The following is a 19,137-nucleotide window of genomic DNA, read 5'->3' on the forward strand; positions in this document are numbered from 1 at the left end:
TGGTTCTCTTTGTCTTCCTACTTTCTATACTTACCTCTTTTTGAAACATATCCACCTATACTCAATACGTCTGGTTCTGCATCACTGATAAGACTTCCTTCATTTCTGTCTTGTAAGGATAGAAAAAGCTGAGCTAGAAACTAGTCTGCTAAAGGTTTAATGGGTTTTCCGATGTATTTTCATTTTTTCAAATACTTCTGTATTATGTATGCTGTGGTGCTACTGCAAATGGATCGGTTCCAGGTCACTGGTTGACAACCCTGTACTCCAGTTCCAGAGTGGTATTTCAATTGCAGACTTCACTGTCTGTTGAACAAGTATGTCATTTGTGTCAGAACAGAACATAAATAAATAATAATGCAGAAGACCTTCCACCAAGGGATTTTTGTGTTCTGCAAACAAATGGTAGCATTATACCCACTTTATGAGTAGGTGGCTCAGGATAGAGAAACTTTATGTATCTAAAAAGCGTAGAAATGAACTTCCATGATTTTCTTTTCCTAAATTAGGAGAGGCTTTCTCATTTGAACAGATATTTGTACACCCATGTTTATAGCACCATTATTTACAGAAGTCAAAAGTTGGATACAACCCAAGTATCCATCGATGAATGAATGGATAAACAAAATGTGACATATACATACAATGGGTTATTATTCAGACTTAAAAAAAAAAGGAAATTCTGACATGCTACAACATGGATGAATTTTGAAGACATTTTACTGAGTGAAATAAGGCAGTTGCAAAAGGACAAATATCGTATGAGCCCACTTATATGAGGCACCTAAGGTAGTCAGTCAAATTCATAGAGACAGAAAGTAGAATAATGATTGCCAGGGGCTGGGAGAAGGGAGGAATAGAGAGTTAGTGTTTAACAAGTGCACGGTTTCAGTTGGAGAAAATGAAAAATTTCTGAAGATGAATGGTGGTGATGCTTACACAACAATATAAACGTACCTAACACCACTGAACTGTACACTTAAAAATGGTTAAAATAGTAAATTTTATGTTATGCATATTTTACTATGATAAAAAGGGGAGGCTTTCTTGATCAATCTCAGTAATACTTCTTTCTTCCTCAAAAGTAACAAAAAGATGAGAGACTGAAAATGGGATCCTGCCCATCTCTTCACTTGGCTAACCTCAGCCTAGCTGTTCCACTGCTGAGTTATACAAATGAGATTGAGCCTTCATTGTTTTCTATTTAAGGTGTTAAAAAAATAAACTGACTAGAGAAAACACATATTTTAATACCACTTAAAAACTTTTCTTTAAGTCGCTATAACCTTCACACACCAAGTAGATTTTCATTTACTCTGCCCCTAAATATCTGAAATTCCATGGGACATACAACTTAAATTCCACAATAGAAAATAGGAATTAATATGCATATATAACTTAGGAAAAAGAACACACTTCCTTAAATTCACTAAGCCAGTGTTGTTCACAGTATACTCTAACGACATCATGCATCTCAGTTCTAGAAACCTATTAAAATTCTTATCCTAGACCGACTGAATCAGCATCTTTGGGACTGGTAACTTATAACCTGCATTTTAAATTAGCTCCTCGAAGTTACATTAATGCACACTAAAGTTTCAGAATCAGTAAACTAAAACAGAAAGGATACCAGTATCAGAAATATCTCTCCTTAGAACAGCAGGATAAGATGATCAGATCGGAATCCAATCAGAGGACAGTAACATGAGACTGAGTACACCAAAATCAAATTATAACCTGTCTGCCACGCCTAACCCTGTACTCACTGATCCTTTAACTAAGATAGACAACACTATAATGATGTCACAGATTTTAGTAACGAAATGACAAAGAAGCAAAAGCTCTCACGGGGAGATGCTCTGAAAGGAACAATCTGTCTTTATTACTAGTTTGGTAGAACTTGAAGGAAAAATCTAGTGTGTCATGTGTCAATGACAGGAATGGGAACAGGGCACAGTCCCTTGATATTTTCGTCTTCGATCAATCAGCCCAAACTCACCTTTGACTTTGTATTGTATAGTGATTATATTTTATTTGAAATGCCTAAGTAACTTCTCTGCAGGGCCACCCAAAGATCTTTATGCTTTACTTCCTTGCAGTTTTCTGTCTCACATCTTCAAAAATTGTAGAGTGTGTTCCTGTAGCCAAAAAATATCAAGTAGAAGGTGTCAAAGCAATTAAAAGAATACATAAAGTGGTTTTGTCTCTCTATGAACTTCTTTTCTATCCAAAAAAAAAAAAAAGGAGGGGAGGAAAGAGGGCTTAAAATCCAAAGAAACAAAACATTAGTTAAAAATATTGTCAGTTATGCAAAAGCCTGAGTGTTCACACAGCCTTGTTCACAGTCCCAATATGCATCTATAAAGAGAATCTAAGAACACTATGACTTCAATATATTTCAGAGTCAATGTGGTTTGAGTGATAAGGCTCACTTCTCTTCAGCTCTTTTTTTTTAATTAAAGTTATAGGGGTGACAACTGTTAGTAAAATTACATAGATTTCAGGTGTACAATTCTGTATTACATCATCTATATATCACATGTGTGTTCACGACCCAGAGTCAGTTCTCCTTCCATCTTCTAATGCCCATACTGTGCTTTCATTCTGTCTTTTCTGCCTGTATGTCTACATTTAACTCTTTACCTCCAAATAAAGAATGCTCCCTCAGACCGTGACCTTATAAGAACAGTTCCTCTTTTTTATCCTAGTTTCATTCATGAGGTAAAAGTGTTATCAGTTAGCAAATTTAAAAAAAAGTAATGTGAATAAATCACTTTGGAGCATTTATCTAGTAGAAGGCCATCATCACTCCCCACCCCATCCCTTGGTGTTTCATATCCATGCCATACTCCCACATACTCTGGGTTCAGAAAGAAGCAGCTGTCTGAGTAGCATGTGAGGACATCCATCTCTGGTACCAGAGAGAAGGAAGGGACATTAAGAAGGAAGAGCCTTAAGGTCTTCCTGACTGAATGAATGGGAGAGAGGAAAGAATTCAGCTTATTTCAGAGGTTTCAAGCTGGGTAATAAAGCGCACGATGACACCACCAGCAGAAATAGAAAAGAGAAGAACTGGTTTTGAGAGCAAAAGGGTGTGTTTCACTTTAGATATGAAATTTTCAAACCGATTACAGGATGCTCAAATAGAAACGTCTGACCGATAACTGCAGATACAATAACAATAGGGGACAGGCCTGGAGATGGTGATTTGAGCATTTTCAGTTATGCAATGGTTATGTCATTATAATGGATGAAACATCTGAAGAGAAAGTGAAAAAAGGCAAGCACAGCATGTGGCTGGACCTTTAAAGTATGACAAAGAAGAGAAGTCATTGAAAGGGAGAGGAGAACAGTAATCAGAGAAATTGGACCAGAACTGTAGTGACTCAGAGTTAACAGAGGCCAAGAGAGGAAGATAACCAAGAAAGTGGGGATTTCACTTTCATGAAGCATAAGAAAAAAGACCAATGAAAATCGGGACCAAGGAAAAATATTAGGTCTAGAAATTAGGAGGCTATTAATGTTTCAAATGAGCTAGATTGATGGTAACGAGGTAGTGGAAAAGATGGGTGACACCACCCATCTTTTGTCACATATTACATATGTGATACCACATATGTAATTTCAAATTTTCTAGTAACCACATTAAAAAAGAAACAGATGAATTTCATTTTAATAATATATTTTGTTTAACCCAAAATTTCAATTTGCAATTAATATAAAAATTGAGAATTTTACAATTTTTTCATCTGTCATCTTCAAAATTTAGTATGCATTTTACACTTATAGCACATCTTAATTTGTTTGCTACATTTCAAGTGCTTAATAGTCACATGTGAAAGTAGCTTCTTTATTGGATATCTCAGAGTCAGAGAATGTAAACACGCCCCATGCGACATGATGAAGACAGGAATGGGTCATGAAAGCCATGACCAATGTTGGAAGTGGGAATAGGGAGCCTAAATGGATTATCCGAACCTCAGATGAGAAGTGGAATGACAGTGGCAGAAAACAGCCCTAGAAATGACATTAGGGAACAAGAGCAGACCTCTGTAGGCAGTTCAATTTACTAGAAGGAGAAGGAGAAATGAGGAGGAGGCCACAGTAAGAGGGTTAAGGAGGAGGTTATCCTGTTTGGAAAGAGTTATATTTTAGTTATGTTAAAAAAAATTTTTGATTATGAATAAAAGCAGTGTGGAAATAAATGAAAACCAACCAAATTAAAACAAGCAGAGGCCATATATTCACAGCTTGCTAGAGCAAAAGAGTTAGCTGTCACTTGCATTTTGGCAGAGACTCAGATTAGGAAAGCTTTGTAGGAGAAAACAGGGAAGGCTTCAAGTATGCTTTGAATGGAGGCTACTGGAATGGGGAAGCCATAGGCTAACTTACTAGAAGTGGGGCATGCTATGTGATTGGTTAGGGTATATATTTGGCTTTCTCTGTTTAATCCTAAATTGGAAGCACAGGCAAAAAGTAGGGAAGTGGTTAGTTATTAATCAAGTCCCAGCCATTTGGGGCAGATTATAACAAGTGTTATTGTTTGGTCTCCTTCATTGTTACTAGAGATAGCAGTCTGACTTCCTAAAAGTCTGATTTATAGGAAGCTGGCTGCCTGAGCTACTTATTGTAAATAATGGATTAATGTCCTGGGAACGTTGCTACAGATGATGGTTCAGAGTTCCATCTGTATATATGGTCTGGCCATTGTCCATTTGTATATTCTGTCTCTCAGTAGCCTTGCTCTGTTATCCAATGGAAGACAGTCCTTTTGAATTTTGTGTAGCTCAGGAAGATCCCATATTGGTAGTCAAAAGACCTGGGTTATAATCTCCATTCTTTCATTAATTAGTCGCGTAAACCAAAAGTTATCATTAAACTTCTCTATATTTCAAATTTTCTCATCCAAAAATAAAGAGAAATAAAAAGTTTTCAGCTGCAGAAAATACAAAAGGAAGACAGAAAGGCAGAAAGAAAGAAAGAAAGAAAGAAAGAAAGAAAGAAAGAAAGAAAGAAAGAAAGAAAGAAGGAAGGAAGGAAGGAAGGAAGGAAGGAAGGAAGGAAGGAAGGAAGGAAGGAAAGAAAAAAGGTGTCAATTACAAAGCAGAGAAAACAACACTTCAATATAGATTAAATATACTTAAACAAGAAATTGTAGACATAAAATTTTTAAAACTCAGTGTAGAAATGAACAATCAGATGTGAAGATGTAATTAACCAAATGGGGAAAATTGGGGGGAGAAGACAAACTTACATAAAGAATTAACACTAAATCACAAGCTACCTATGTACCTTCCAACGTAGGCCTTAGGTGAGAATCAAAGGATATCATGTGAAACTCATGAACTAAACAGAAGCCTAAGTAAGGAAAAGTGGCACAAAGGGCATTATTTTTTTTTTTTTAATGGTAGAATTACTATAAAGGTAATTTATACAAAAAAATGCAAACCTTCCTAAATACCAAAAACAATATTTAAAAAAAGACAAAGGAAACATGATACAACTGTAAATAACAGAAACCAGAACTATCAATGATATTAATGAATTCAAATGGACTTACCTCATATATTAAAAGAAAAAGTTACTTTAGCATAAATTTTTTGGGTTTAGCATAGAGAAAAACCCAACTCTATGCTATATAAGAGAAACCCCTAAAACAAAGTAATTCAGAAAGTTTAAATACAAAGAGATAGGCAAAGGTATATCAAAAAAATGCAAATGAAAAGAAGGACGGAGTTCTGATCTTAGTATCTTACAAGTTAGAAATCAGTACCTGAAGCATTAAAGAGGATAATAAAAGATAAGTCATTATGCAAAAGACCATGAATCACAATGGAAATATAAAAGATTTGAATATTTGTGTACCAAATTTCATAGCAATCACTTTATAAAGCAGAAACTATTGGAGATGCAAGAAGAAATAACCAGAATCACATGGTAGTACATGATAGTACAATTGTAACATACCACTGTCAGTACAAAATACGTCAAGTATGCAAAAATAAAGATACAGAGCCCTAAACAGCATAACCAATAAAGTAAATTCATGAATATATTTCAGACTTTGCATCCAAAAATAGAAAATGTATCTTCTTTCTAATAGTACATAAACATTGATGAAGATAGACCATATATTATGGTCCAAAGAAAATGTCAAAGAGCTTCATAAAGTAGAAATGATAAGAAGATCATTCTAGCATATTAAAAATATAGAAATTAATAACAAAATCAAAACATAAATAGGCCTTTCTAAAGTTAAATAACTCTCTATTAGACAACTTGAATCAAAGGGGAACTGAAATTTCAGATTTATAAAAATAATGGTAATAAAAACAATATATAACAAAATCAATGAAATACAATTAAAGCAAAGATTAGAGAAAAAAATCACAGCCATAAATAGTTACAAAAAAATTAAAAATTAAAATAAATATCCACTTGAATTAATAGAAATATATCCCTTGTTTTTGAATAGGATTTATTTACTATCACATAGATATCAATTTTTCATGAGAAATATACCATTTAACTTGGGAGCAGTTAAAAATAAACAGAACACAGAAAGAAGAAAACATTAAAATAATTGCTAAAAATCAGTTATAAACAGAAAAACGTAGAATTAATAAATGAATAATTGCTGGAAAAATTAACAAAATACAGAATTCATGGCTAATTAATCAAACATACAAGAAAAAAGCACAAATACGCAAAATAAGAAATGACAATAACCACAAAAACGAGAAATTTTTAAAAATCATAACAGATTGCCCAGTACTCTGTAAATAAAATGAAAATCTTAGGTGAATATATACATTCCAAAAATTGACCCTAGTAAATATAAAATGTTGAACAAACTAATTTCCATCAAAGAAATAAAGATAGTTTATCAAAACACAAGCCACAAACCCAAAATGGTTTCACAGGAAATTTTAGCAAATCTCCAAAGATCACATTCCAATACTTCTTTGTTCCAAACCAAATGTGCCTACCTTCCTCTTAAATACATACCCCTTTAACCTAGCCCTACCCTACATGCCCACTATCGTTTTCTGAGCTCAGATCCTCATAAACTTTGCCTGGATTTTCCATTCCTTCTTCCTCTTATTTTACCCGCGGCTGATACTCAGGTGTTATTTTTTTGCAAATGAAAACATGACCATGTATTTTTTACTTTCCTAATTTTACACTGGTAATTATAGGTGTGAAAATTATAATTGGAAAAACTCTCTGCTACCATCTTAAACATACTCTGATTGTCTAATAAATCGAATTATCTGCTTTCTGAAGCAGTTCTGGAAGTCCTCTTTCATGAGAGTCTTTAGTTGCGCGTCGTGGCTGCCTCCATGCCCTGAATCGATTCAAAACGTTTTCCTTTCATGGTCATTTTGACTTTGAGGAAGAGCCAGAAGTCACGTGGTGCCAGATCCGGTGAATAAGGTGGATGAGGACACACCGTAATTTTTTTAGTTGACAGAAACTGCCATATACCAGAAATGATGTGTGACACAGAGCATTGTCATGATAGAGGATGAAGTAAAGACACCAACAAAAGAGGACTTCCAGAACTGCTTCAGAAAGTGGCAAGAATGATGGGATAAGTGTATGTGAAGTGAGGAGGAGTATTTTGAGGGGATCCATGGCAATGTGTCTTTTACTGTAATAATTTTTTTTTTTTAATTTTAAACATTCACTGTATTTTTCAATCACACCTCACAAATGGGACAAGAGAAAATTTTGAGTAAGTAATCATGGGATATAAATTTATTGAGCAAAGGAATGCTTTACTTGAATATAGATTGCTGTCATTTAATTTGCACACATTTCTAGATTATTTATTTATTCATTTATTCACAGAAATTCAAGTAGTCCTCTTTTAGGACCTCGAGAAGGGAAATGTAAATTTATGAGAACACTGTGATACTGACACAGAGCAAGGAAGGATTCCACCACGGTTACATTAAAAGGTAGTTTCTGGGAGTGATAAACTGGAAAGGAATCCAAAATCTTGAAATAAGTCCCAGCTCCATATACTTGACCCCCTTTAACCTCTTCTACCTTCCCCTTCCCCCCTTACCCTCTGGTAATCACTAAACTGTCATCTGTGTCTATGACTTTTTCTTTGTCTTGTTCCTTTGTTGCTTTCAGTTTTATATCCTACATGGAAGTGAAATCATATGATTCTCAACTTTTTCTGTCTGACTTATTTTGCTTAGCATAATAATCAAGGTCCATCCATGTTGTCGCAAGGGCTATATTTCATCTTTTCTTATGGCAGAGTGGTATTCCATTGTGTGTATATACCACGTCTTCTTTATCCAATCACCTATGGAAGGACACTTTGGTTGTTTTCATGTCTTGGTCACTGTAAATAATGGAAGGAGAACTGACTCTGGGTGGTGAGCACACAACGTGATATATACATTCTGTATTATAGAATTGTACACTTGAAACCTGTGTAACTTTACTAACCATTGTCACCACAATAAATTTAATTTAAAAAAGAAAATAAGTCCCAGCTCATATAGATGCCAACAGCGCTTAGTTCCCTTCACCAAAGGCTTACTAAAATTCCATGCATTGCAAAAAATCTAAAGTCCTGCCTTGATATTCAATTAGCATTCAGTACCAAGCAATTAATTATTCAAATGGAAAATCTGATTATCTTTTAAAACGACTGCATTTTCCACTTATTTTGAAGACCAAAATGAATGGAGTATGTATCACACAGGTCCTGGTAGAAAGAGATGGCTCGCTCAAACTAGGTAATTGAGAATTTAACAACGAGACTACAAAAGTGTGGAAAGGATTCCAGGAAATCAATTAAGAATAATGCTTTACCCCAGGGCTAGCAATTGTAAGGAGGTATTACTCCCCTACATCTGATGGCATAAGCCATTGCAAGAATGGCTACTCAAACCTGGAGAAGGGAACCTGGCAGGATCTATAGCTTCTGGGTGAAACTGGGACCAGCCAACCTACTATTATCTACCAGGTAGAACCCCCAAAGGACAAATGTCCTGACTTCACTTTCCATTGGCTGAACACAACCAGATGCCAGAGGGCAAAAGAACTCTGATGTAGTCCAGATAGGTCAGTCTCCTAGGGCACAGAAAGGGTAGAGAAGAATAAGGAGTGAATTTGGAGAGCAAATGGAAAATGTCCAATATAGTACTCCTTTGAGGCAGTTAACAGAAAATCTAACTCAAGCTTGTCTAAGCAAACAAGGGAATTTATTGAGTTACGTATCTGAAAACTATAGGAGTACCTCTATCTTCAGGCCCAGCTTCACCAAGCATCTCAAAGGATGTCATTGAGACTCAGTATCTTTCCATCTCTCATCTCTACACTCTTCCATGCAGACTTTATTCAACGTGGAAAGATATCTAACAGCAGTTTCAGGTTGAAATCCAGAAGAAAAAAAAACACAATAAAAGAATAATAAAACAAGTAAGGTAAAAAATACAAGGTTCTTTCAACAGTTTAATCAGTTCCTGGGTTTGATTCTCACTGGCTTAAATCAAGTCACCTGCTCAATCCTAAACCAACAAATTTAGTCAAAGAAACAAAATATTATGATTGGCCTGTACTGAATCACATGCCTCTCCTTAGACTCAATAGTTTAGGCCACGCAAAGCCCAAGGACAGACGTGGGGAAAAGGTGGGCACTGTTACAATTAGGAAAAATGAATGGTAGGCAGCCAAAAGACCACAAATGACTGCTAAGGCTATTTGATAATCCAGTTCTCTTCTCAACTCTAATTATCATGATGTTCAGGAATATATGAATCTACCAGTTTGGGCTGACCAAGTAACAGTAGAGAAATATAGTTACAACTTCCACCTTTCTTTTAATTTCCACGTTTTATGCCAAAAGGCCATGACACATTTATTTATATGTATATACTGATATCTGTGTAACTATTTATATAAAACTTCTCATTATGCAGTAATTTGATTTGTTGTGCTATTAAACATTTATATTAGCTTTCTGGATCTATAAGCACTATGCACACCATAAGCATTCTTTTGAGGTTGCTAATTCCTGAAAAAGAGAAGCCATTTCTCTTTTGTTAGTTTAATTTTCTTCCCAAACTATTGGTACAGGAGGATGAATTAATGAGTCCCTTTAGTGTTAATGAGAAAATTATACTTTGGGGTATTTTTGTCTAAAAATGAAGTATTTTTTTCCCAACAAAAATGGTTTTCAAACCAAAATATCACACTGTCACAGAAATTTAAAGCTGAAAAGATATGGATCTTTTTAGCAACTGAGAATCAACAAAGTTCAAGTGACCTAAAAATAGGTAGCATTTTAAACTCCAATATTGAAGAAATGAAAGTCTATGTCCCAGAGAAATTATGGTATCATAAGGTAATACGAGTAGATGTGCTCTCTTTTAACTTGCAATCCATAGTGAATTTTATCACTTGAGTGGCAAGGGACTCTTAAGGCTGTGCCTAGGTGTGTATTCCCCTTAAGTCATCCTGTTTAGGGTAGACATAGGATTCAGTTCTCTCAGATCACATTGATAGGGTAAATGGAGTTTTTTATTACATCTGTGTATTTGCTGATAAGACAAAATTAAGAATGCACATATTTAATCATCATATCTTCTCTAAAATGATACAGAAAAACATTTATTTTTAGCGATCTACTGTACATTTTTACCCTTCGTCTCAATTATGAACCTATATATTAGTTTTTAAATTGCTTACCTACACAAAGTACATTGCCTTCATGTTTATTCCTTTACAGAAATGAGCACGTCTCTAAAATTATCCAGTAACAAATCTAACGCTAGATGCTTAGCAAAGCAAGTGGGGAACAGGAAATCATTTTTTCAGCCGGTTTAACAAGAAATAAACTGAGATGTACCTAAATGGAAACTCAGTACTATTTAAGATCGCTTTCCCTTTGTCTTCTTCCTCCTCCCTGGTTGTTACTGAGCTGGGGGACTTACATAATGATATTACGACATCCAGATAGAAGGGTTGTCCACTTTGGATTTTAAATGGTCTCATTTTTGAAAGCTGATATCCTTGGAGGTCATGTTTCCCCACTGTGCTGATAATTCACTGAGATGTGGAAGCATCCTCTCTTCTGATCTTGCACCATCTTACTTAGTGGTGTTCTCATCCCACTGAGAGACTCATAAACTTCCTGCAACTCTGCTGAGTCTTTCTTTCTCACCTATATGCAGTGCCCTTTTGTTCTTGTGGACACAGAGAAATGGTGACTGCTTTTTTTATATACATCTTGCACCACAAAGGTCTTAGGGTTGTCAGCAAGCACTTGCTATGCCCTACCAGACCCCTAGCATTCTCTGCTCCTTTACTCCCCAGTTGCTATGATGTGGTAAAGCTCAGTAAATCTCCCAAAATCCCAGAGAGAAAGGGTGGCTCATAGAGAGGCAACCCATCAGAGGAAGAGGGAGAGAAGGGATTCACCACCACTCTGTCCTCTCCCAGTACTTGCCCCAGAATTCATTCCAAGGGAGAAATACTCATAGAAAATGCCAAAGCTTTCTTGCCTTACCTATATTTCTATTCCCACTATAAATCTTTATACATATTTATAATAGCTGCTTTAAAAGTCCTTCTCTGCTAATTCCATCATCTCTGCATTTCTAGGTCTGTTTCTATTGATGGATTTTTCACCTGGCTATGAGTCACATTTTCATGCTTCTTTGTATGCCTAGTAAGTTTTAATGGATATTGACTGATTTATGTTTCATTAAAAGGAGTTGAGTTTTGTTATGGCAGTCAACTAATTCACTCAGAGATTAACTTGATCATTTTGAAGTTCCTTTTTCAACTTTGTTAAGGCAGGTCTATAACAGACTTTACTCTAGGGCTAGTTTTTCTTGCCCCTAATTTTTTATGAGTAAAATTTGGGGGATTCTCTATTGAATTCCCTGAGTGTCAAAAGGCCTCTCCACCCTAGATGGTCAGAACTCAAGCATCTACGAACCCTGTAAAACTCTGATGGTTTTCAGCTTACAGGTTCCCTGTACTTGTTCTTTCCCTGGTATTTGTTCTTGGTCTAGCCTTGTAGAGTCTCACTCTATATATATGTACACCTTAGTATTCAATCAAATACTCAAAGGGATATCTCTGCAAATTTATAGAGTTTTTGCCTGCTTAGCTCCCTCCTTTTTGGTCCTCTGCCCCACAAATTCCAGTTGCTTAATCCTTCCTGAACTCTCATATCTGTCTTCTCAGCTCAGCAAGACTGCCACACTCTGTGTTCCCCCTCTGTGCCTCACCATCCAGAAGTGCCTCCAGCCAGATAAACTAAGAAATTGTAGGACACAACTTAATTCCCTTCTTCAGACACTGCAGCCCTGCATTGCCTGTTGTACAATCTCTGAAAACATTTATTTCATGTATTTTGTCCAGTTTTTTGGGGCGAGGGGCTGTTTATTATGGAAGGGTTAGTCTGGCACCAATTAATCAGTCATAGCTGCAATTAAATATCAAACTTTTTGATTTTCTCCATTTATACTATTATCAAAAATCCTTAAAATAATGAATATCTGTCTATGAATGTGCCCAACTGAGAAGAGAATCACCATTTAATTACTTGAATCAGAGAAAAAGACAATAATTCATAAATCATACTGTCATACCTTATCCCCAATTTCCATAGATACATATATAGATTGCATAGTCAAATTTTATTACTACTGTAATGACTATAATCCAGATATGTGATTGAGAAAGATGTGACTAGAAGATTGATTCACAAAATAAGACAAAAGAGAAGTTACTGGGAGAGAGGAAGAAGATGGGAAGTAAAAATGGCTTCCTGGAGAACAAAGGAAAAGTAACTTTCTGGAGAACAAAGAAGGGATTAACTTCTCCTCTTTTCTAATAAAATTGAAGAGTTTCAGACTTTAATAATATAGGAGATTTCAGTCAATGACAGGATAGGGAGCTGGGAGTTGCTCACTGCATGGCCTTGGGAAAATAAACAATAATGCACTAGAAGAGAGCAAATAGAGCTCAAGTGAGAAAGATCTAAGAGGATTTTCATTTCCCGCTAGAACTTGAGATGTGATGTGATAAGGCTAGCCTTAGGAAAAAAGTATGTCACATGCCCCAGGTGAACATAGGTCTTACATTAATTTTAGAAGAAACTGAAATGAACACTTAAGATAGAGTTTCAGGAAATTTTGGAGGGTGTACAAACTAAATGGATAAGGAAGTCAAAAAGTCTCATATATGAGTTCTGAGATGAAGTAAGGCCTCAGTGTTTGAAAAGGACAAATAGGTTTGTAAATACGAGATTGCCCACAAAATTTCAGCAGCTATTTCATTTCAAATATATTTCATTCAATATGCTAACATTCTACTTAGTATTTCTTATATAAAACGTATTTTTGTTGAATCTTCTTAATAGAATCTATCATAAGAAACTTGCTCACAATTCCATTCTCTCTCTCCATAAACACTGGGATAGGGAATTATGTGAACTCAGAATATTCCAAAAAAACTAGTTTCCTAGTAAATGATATAAAGATTTCATTGACTCTATGCCACTAATTCTGAGAGTCCTACAGACATTCTTTTGTTACATAGTTATCCTTAATGAGTTATCCTTAATATGGCCAGAAATAAAAGCCAATGGAAAAGCATGGAAATATTTTATTATACAGAGATAACCAATGTGATGGTTATTGTTATTACTTGTTATTGTAAAATTATACTGTATTATTGTGAATTTTATTTTTCTCCAAATCTTTGCATTTTAACAAGAGTATTAGTTCTTTTATCTGTGAAACTGATAAAAGCTATAAAAAGAATTCACTTTTCCTTCATATCTAAATCCACAGGTATAGAATTAAGGAAGATTCAACAGGATAAAAGTAAAACATCACTAATAACCATTCATGCAATCTTTTTCCAATTAGGATGTGTCTATGACTTGTTCATCACTGAATTCCCAGCACCTAGATGTGCCTGGCACAGTAGATATTCAATAGAGATTAGGTGAATAAATGAGTTACAGTTCTCATATTCATGCTAGTCACCATGATGACAATGTAAATGAAAACAATAAATTCTGGATTATCGACTAATTAAAGGCCTGTCACAGAAAAATAGCAAGAACAACAACAAAAAAAACCGTTCCTAACATGATGGTGTTTGGTTTTGTTTGAGATTGTTGGGGAAGGGGTTGAAAGTGGCCACAGAAATGGACATGAAATGGTTACCAGCAAAACCCTAGGCTACAAGGGTCATATAGCTCAAAGGGAAGTCACCTAGAGTCAATGACTCATGCAAAATTGGAGATAATTTTTTACTCAATGCTCAACATGGAAGTTATTTTGCAGAAATAACTGTGGTAGATAAGAACTATCCATAAGTTCTAGATCTTGAAAATAGCAAAATAAAAGCTTCCGTTGATGACTGAAATTAAGGCAATTTCATGTGTGAAATGTGTACAATTCACATTATAACATGATTTAAGTAAGAAGTGATGATTCAACTCAGAAAGACACTGGCTGTGGACCAGGGTGGAACCCAGTAAACGATGAAGAATTTCTAAACATTCCTAGTCCCTTGAGCTGTTCTTCATATAACATGGTCTCCAGATGCTTTGCCATCATGGGTTGTACTACTCCAAATGAGCTTCATTATCTTAAATGTGCCACTGAAGTACAACACAATTGTGATGGTTAATTTCATGTGTCAACTTGGCTCAGCAATGGTGTCCAGATATGTGGTCAAACATTATTCTGGATGTTTCTGTGAGGGATTTTAGGATGAGATTAATATTTAAATTGGTGGCTTTTGAGTAAAGCAGAATGCCCTCCATAATGTGGGTGGGTTTCATTCAATCAGTTGAAGGCCTGAACAGAAAAACAGACCGATCTCCCTGGAGCAAGAGGGAATTCTGCCAGCAGATGACCTTCAGATTTGAACTGCAAAATCAGCTCTTCCTCGGTCTCCAGGCTGATGGCCTTTAGACTTGAACTGGAGCATCAGCTCTTCCTGGGTTTCCAGCCTGCCAGCCCACCCTGCAGATTTTGGATTTGCCAGCTTCCATAATCACATGAACCAATTCCCTAAATCTCTCCATGCACACACACACAAACACACAGACATACACACGCATCCTATTGGTTATGTTCCTCTGGAGAACACAGATTAATATAACAAGTATGTACATATTTGTTCTACATGCACAGAACATCACAGAAAGATTGTTCCAGTCACAGGTACAATGAAATCAACAATTAACACAAGATAAAAGACAAAAAACAAATGTAAATCTGGGAGAAGAAAAATAAAGAGAAGACAGAAAATTACATTTACTTTTTTAGCTGTCACATGGTTTAACTCACATTTGAGCTCAAAGGAAAAAAAATATCTTTAAGGTTAAAAAAAAAACAAAAACATTTGCTTCTGAAGTATCCAATTACCATGATCCATGCACCTGTCCAGAAAGCACTTCTATTCCAAGTTGAACCAACAATACGGCCTACTTTTTTGGAATACTATCTTTTGTCTGTTGCTATAACTTCCAAATGACATGGGTTTTTTTTTTCCATAACTATTTCCCAATCCAAAATGTGGTCCCATTGCCCAGAACTAGAATTTACTTCCAGGTCCTTCCATACAACCTGGTTAATTAAGCTTTGCTCAGCTATATGTGACATATGTGTCATCCCTTACTTTGAGTGAGTGTGATATCTACATGTAAATATTTGTACATTGTCATTCATCCACTCAAACATGTTTACTTAGTACCTGTATGTATTGTTATGTACCTGCCGATACTGAGCTAGTTATTGAGCACAGAGTCATGAACAAGACAGATATGGCCCTGCCTTCACGGATCTTATATTTAGTGGAAGACAGATAATAAGGAAATAAATTATAACTGTTATGATGGAAATAAATGGAAAGCTGTGAAATAGAAGAGGTCACCTTTAAGCTGAGACCTGAAGATAAAAAGAAAAGAAAATTGAGAGACGAGCATACCAGAAAACAACAAGTATAAAAGCTCTGAAGTGGGGAAAACTTGGAGTACTTAGAAAGTATCAGAAAATCTATTTAGTTAAATCTTGATGACTGATGTTAAAAATGCAGTAAGATACATACATACCAGATCATAAAGGGGTTTATGGTGAATTTACTAGGAAGGATCAAAGCATAATGCACAAGAATTACCATGGTGCAAGTGGCTACAAGCAGAAGAGAATGTGTGTGTGTGTGACTGGAGAGTTTGGAAAACATACAATTCCAGAGTGAATACAGTACAGACATAGAGAAGAATGGTTAGAGTATGATTATAACATAAGCTGAAACATAATCAATGATATTGAAACCTGCCTGAAGAAGTAATCTGTTAACAAGTCTAAAATATTCTTTAAAGGTACCTCTCCAGCCATCTATTAGCATGTGTATGGCAGGGTGGGAGGGGTGGGGAATTAATACATTGAGTTCTCACTATCTTCCTGTCACTGCTTCAACAATGGTAGCTTGTATATTGGGCTTCCATTTTAAAAATTTTCTGAAAGCTTCAAAAAGAGCAATTGTATATATATATATATATATATATATATATATATATATATATATATATATATGATGTGGAGAATACATATATATATGATGTGGAGAATACATATAAAATCCTGAAGCAACTCCCGTTCCACTAAGAGTAAAAACCTCCAAGAGCCTACAAACCCTGTACTTCCATGCTTACTCTGTCCTGCCACACTGTCTTCCTTGCTGCTCCCTAATACACCAAGTTCCTTTGTGCTGGCTGTTACCTATGCCTGGAACTCTTTCCTCTCAAATAGGCTGAATCCTTCATCTCCTTCAAGTCTTTGCTCAAATGCCATCTTGTCAATGAGACCTTCTTTGACCATATTATTTTGAAACTACTACACTCATCCCTCAGCACTAATGCCTCTTACCCTGATTTACTTCTTTTTCCATAGGATTTGTCACCTTCTAATATACTATTTCATTTACTTGTTATGTTTATTGTTCATTGCCTGTCTCCCTCCACCAGAATGAAAGATCCCGAAGGCAGGAATCTTGGTGTAATTTTTTGCTATTTCTTCTGAAACAGTGTCTAACCCTCAAAAAATATTTGCTCAATTAATTCATTCATAAATTAATTTGCATTTGGAAAGCTGACCACTCTCTGTCTACCAATAATCAAACGTCATATCTAAAGTGAGTAGGATCAAAGTTAAATCTTTACCCAAATATGCTGGGTCTTCCAATGGATTTCATTAAGGAGGGCAATACACTAAATCAATTATATATTTCTAGAATCTGAAATTCTCCTTTGGTGCTGCCATCAACAAAATAAAAAGGAGTTACTATTTAATAATTAAAAGATGATCAATCAGTCTTTTTCAAAAAAAAAAGTCCAAATTGCACTAAAAATGGGTATCAGACCAATCCAGAATGCAATAATAAGGAATACTATTTATTTAGTATCAATTAAACTGTCAATGTTTCTTGGTTATAATCATGACATGTTCCCTGGCATCATATTCTGAGACACTGCCACAAACTGAGAATCTAGGAAGTGTGTATGTTTGCATCTTTGTAGCAGTCATGACAAAACACCTGACGATAAGTACACTGAGCTATTCCATGTCAGCATCTTTAAACTGTATTGTTTTTCAAAAATCGTGATAGATTTCTTCCAAAATATCCTCATTCTATTTCCAAGTCCTTTATATAAACAAAGAAAAACATGGGGAAAAATGGCTGGCTGAGAATAGCACTGCAGATGCCCACTGTGTGTGGCCAAGCATTGCACATCTCGGGAACTGCCTCATCTCTGGAAGTACATCACACATGGGTTATATGTAAGTGCACCAACAACACCACCCTTGCCCTGCCCTACAGTTGGGTCTGTTCAGAACTAACTGGCTTAGATTAGAACTGAAATCAGTGATCTTTCCTCTTGAGAAAAGTAACTCAAAATTACTGAGCTAATCAATCCTAGACTATGAAATATGAACTGATTTACATTAAAACAATATCCTCAAAACATTTACAAGTAACTGAAAAATGGAGGTGTTAAAAACACAACTATCTTAAAATGACTCTGTATGACAGGTTGCAATTCCCATCCTTGAATCCTTGTTTAGTTGGCCGTAGGTTTTCTGGTAAAGGGCAGACAATGATCTTATAGCTCCCTCAAGTGGAAAAATATGAAATTGACAATGCGTTTCTTCCTAAGGTGTTGGTCTGTGATATGAAAAATAAAGACTATTGGATAAATAAAGATGTACCAATCCTTATCAGAAGAGCTCACAGTTTGAATTATTTATTTAATAATGAGGATAGATTTTTGGCTGATCCAGCCATACTTTCCATTTGGTATTCCTATTCTTCTCTGAGTCAATTCAGGTGAGTCTGAGTAGAACTTTGAACAGAATAAGGCTAACTACCTTATTTGTTAGCAAATCTGTAATCTAAACCTCTTGCACCATGTGTTTATGAATGAAATTAAGTGATCTGATTTTAGGAAAAATGGTTCAAGGCTATCTTTAGATGTTAGCATAATAATAAATATTTTTAAAATAAGTTCCATACATATATACTTACAAACGATATCCTTAAAGAGCATGGTTTCAGCTGACCCTCTAAACCATATGGCATGGTAGAAAGAGTACTACATGTACAGTAAGATAATGTGGATTCCAAAGTTCCTTTTTGAACAAGTTATTAACCTCCCCATATTTGTTTCTTCATTTTTTAAATGGCAGAGCAGAAAGAGCAGAGGCACTAGTTGGTGGCTTCTTAGTGCAATAGTCAAGATTTTTTTGGTTCCAAACCATAAATTTACTCAAGCTAGCTTAAGCAACAAAAAGGGATTTTTTTTAAGAAAAAAAGGGGGAGGAAAAAAAATGCTGAAAAATTAAAGGGAGGAGTATTAACATACCCTTGGGGTTTTAATCAGTTCTAATCCACCCCTTCCTGATACACACATCCCATCCTTAAACCCCATATGAGGATGAGGCTTTGTTGAAATTGTTCACATTAGAGTCAAGAACCAGAAAGATCCTGTCTACAAATATTTTTTATATAGTCATAGATTATTTGTGTAAATCCTTCCCAAGTGGTAACACACACGTTTCTGAGCTCCAGATAGAC

This window comes from Rhinolophus sinicus, chromosome 17 (genome assembly GCF_057876585.1).
Source record: "Rhinolophus sinicus isolate RSI-liver-muscle chromosome 17, RSI-T2T, whole genome shotgun sequence".
Classification (NCBI taxonomy): domain Eukaryota; kingdom Metazoa; phylum Chordata; class Mammalia; order Chiroptera; family Rhinolophidae; genus Rhinolophus; species Rhinolophus sinicus.